General features: G+C 41.1%; 2 pseudogenes across 2 annotated transcripts; both read left to right on the top strand.

Annotated features, from left to right (window-relative positions):
* Window positions 1-1280: 1280 nt before the first annotated feature.
* On the top strand, window positions 1281-2004 carry LOC306649358 (zinc finger CCHC domain-containing protein 17-like; annotated as a pseudogene). Its single transcript has one exon. The product of its transcript is annotated as a zinc finger CCHC domain-containing protein 17-like (transcript).
* On the top strand, window positions 1886-2483 carry LOC306649536 (high mobility group protein B1-like; annotated as a pseudogene). The gene is made up of 2 exons: window positions 1886-1889; window positions 1920-2483. The product of its transcript is annotated as a high mobility group protein B1-like (transcript).
* The last annotated feature ends 947 nt before the right edge of the window (window positions 2484-3430 follow it).

Raw genomic sequence — 3430 nt, 5'->3', positions numbered from 1 at the left:
TTTATTTATTTTCATGTGGTGCTGAGGATCAAACCCAGTGCCTTGTACATGCTAGGCAAGCCCTCTCTCTGCCTCTGAGCTACGACTCCAGCCCCAAAAGTCCACTTTTAAACCCAGAGAAACACTGAAGCTTGTGTGTGTTGACCTGAATTCTGGGTCAAGAAAAAAAAATTCTCTAGTGATAATTAATAACAGAGGCCTGTTCTCAAGTGGTTTTGATGTTTAAGCATACACTACTTTCACAAACCAGTAATACCAAAAAAATAAGAAATAACACAAAAAGAGAGGAATTTCAGGCAAACTTTAAACTGATCTGGAGGTAAATTCCTTAAATCCAGGTTTCACAGGATTCTCACTGTTCAAGTGCCCACAGCAATGAGTTTAGAATCCAAAATTATAACGCATGTTATAAATAATGAAATGTTAACAGATTGAGACAGCATCTCACTAAGTTATGTGGGCTGGCCTTGAACTTGCAATCTTACTGCCTCAGCCTCTCCAGTAGCTGGTATTACAGGCACTGTACCCAGCTTCAATAAATTATATCTATTTCCAGAAATCAAAAGTGAGCTGGGTGCAGTGGCACATGCCTGTGACTTGGGGAGGTTGAGGCAAGAGGATCTCAAGTTCAAAGCCAGGCACAGAAACTTAGTTAGACCCTAAGCACCTTAGCAATTTAGCAAGATCATGTTTCGTAATAAAAAATAAGGGCTGGTGTTGTGGCTCAGTGGTTAAGTGACCCTGGGTTCAATCTATGATACCAGAAATAAATAAATAAACAAATAAAAATTAAAAGTATAGCTAAAATCTTACTTTCACTAGGGATTGAATCTAGGGTCTCATGCATGCCAGGTAAGCACTCTACCACTGAGCCATATCCCCAGCCCACCTAAAATCTTTTCAACAAAGAAACTCCAGAACCAAAACACTGCACAGAGGAATTTGACCAAATTCTTAAGAAAGAAATAATTATAATTCTACACAAGCTCTTCCAGAAAATTAAAGAAGGAATATTTCTCAACTTATTGAGGCCAGTATTATTGACACAAAATTCAGATGAAGACCATTCAAGCAATATAACTACAGTCACGAGAGCGCCATTCCAGGATTGGTGAGCGGAGCTGGCATCCCTCCTAGGCGCGCTGTGTCTTATGGGTGGGAACGCTCTGAGTGGGTTTGGTGTTTCGGGCAATACGACGGCGGGGAGAGCAGGAGCTGACGCTAAGATATTTGAGTTAGCTTTAGCAGAAGAGAAATGGAGGAGCCGTAGAACATTAAGGATGAATTCAGGAAGACCTGAGACCATGAAAAACTTGCCTGCTCTCTACACTACTTTCCAAGGAGAGGTCTGGTCCATCGAACTCACATGTCCTCCTGTCGGGTGGACAAGCCTTCTGAGATCGTAGATGTCGGAGACAAAGTGTGGGTGAAACTGATTGGCCGAGAGATGAAAAATGATAGAATGAAAGTATCGCTCTCCATGAAAGTTGTCAACCAAGGGACTGGGAAAGACCTTGATCCCAACAACGTTATCATTGAGCAAGGAGAGAGGCGGAGGCGGTCCTTCCAGGGTTACACTGGACAGAAGATCACCCTTGAGGCTGTGCTGAACACGACCTGCAAAAAGTGCGGCTGTAAAGGCCACTTTGCAAAAGATTGCTTCATGCAGCCAGGTGGGACCAGATATTCTTTGATACCTGATGAGGAAGAGGAGAAAGAAGAGACAAAGTCAGCAGAATTTGAGAAACCTGATCCTTTGAGGAATTCTTCCCGGAAAAGAAAGAAGGTATCCAGTTTTCTCAAGACCACCTATTAAAAAGATTCTACTGAGCCATTGCATTACATTGAGCTCCACAGAGACAGCGCCAGGGCAAGTGAGAGCCGGATGGGCGACTCTGTGCCCCGCTGAGGAAAAACAGCTAAGACGGGCAAAGGAGCTCCTAAGAAGCCGAGAGGCAAAATGCCATCACGTGCATTCTTTGTGCAAACTGCCGGGAGGAGCACAAGAAGGAGCACCCAGCTGCTTCAGTTAACTTCACAGAGTCTTCTAAGAAGTGCTCAGAGAGATGGAAGACCATGTCTACTAAAGAGAAAGGAGAATTTGAAGACATGGCAAAGATGGACAAGGCGTTATGAAAGAGAAATGAAAACCTATATCCCTCCTAAAGGGGAGACAAAAAAGAAGTTCAAGGATCCCAGTGCATCCAAGAGGCCTCCGGTGGCCTGTCCATTGGTGATGTTGCAAAGAAACAGAGATACGGAATCACTGCTGCAGATGAAAAGCAGCCTCAGGGAAAGAAGGCTGCTGAGCTGAAGGAAAAATACGAAGGGATATTGCTGCCTACCGAGCTACAGGAAAACCTGATGCAGCAAAAGAGGGAGTCGTCAAGGCTGAAAAAAGCAAGAAAAAGAAGGAAGAGGAGGAAGATGAAGATGAAGAGGATGAGAAGAAAGAGAAAGATGAAGGTTATGATGATAAATAAGTTGGTTCTACACAGTTTTTCTTGTCTATAAAGCATTTAACCCCTTGTACACAACTCACTCCTTTAAAAAAAAAAGACATTGAAATGTTAAAAAAAAAAGGCTCTCCTTTCTCCACTGAATGATCTTGGCCCCCTCATTAAAAATCGTTTGACCATAAAAAAAAAAAAAAGGAATATAACTACAAATCAATATCTCTGTTGAACTTTGAAAAAAATCATTAATGCAATTTTAGCAAATTAAATTTAACAGTACATGGAGAGACTAACACATAATGGCCAAGTGGGATTTACCCCAGCAAAGAGGGTTGGTTTCACATTCAGTTAATATAATCTATGCAATAAGAAACTAGAAAAGAAAAACCATGTGAATATCTCAATACACCCTGGAAATGCTTTTTTCTTTTGCAAGAACCAGTATTCATTTTGAATAATTACTGTCAGCAAACTAGGAGTAGAAGGGAACTTCCTCAACCAGATAAATAAAGGGCATTTATTTAAAAACATTTACAGCCAACAGCACTCAAACGGTGCCAGACACTTTTCTCCTCCAGTCACAAATGTGGTTAAGGATGCCTCCTCTTGCCATGGCTGCTCAGCACTGCGCAGACCTAGTTAGGACCCTTAGAGAAAAGAACTGAAATGAATAAAAGGCCTCCAGATTAGAAAGGAAGAAATAAAACTGTCTTTATTTGTAGGTAACATGATCATTTAAACAGAAATTCCCAGGGAAAAAGATACTGGAGTTAATATGTGGGATTGGTGAGGCTTCAGGATACAGAAATAATTTCTAGAATGTGTTGTATTTGCCCATGCTAGTGATAGTGGGAAATAAAAATACTAAGAAATACCACTTGGAATAGAAAACTTGAGGATAAACCAGATAATAAATGTCAGTGATTTTTATTCTGAAAACTACTAAACACTGTCAAGAGATTAAGGATGTCAGC

This window comes from Sciurus vulgaris, assembly GCF_902686455.1.
Source record: "Sciurus vulgaris genome assembly, chromosome: 18".
In the NCBI taxonomy this organism is placed as follows: Eukaryota; Metazoa; Chordata; class Mammalia; order Rodentia; family Sciuridae; genus Sciurus; species Sciurus vulgaris.
Note: the sequence above shows the minus strand (reverse complement) of the source record. Positions and strands in the feature narration are given on the sequence as shown.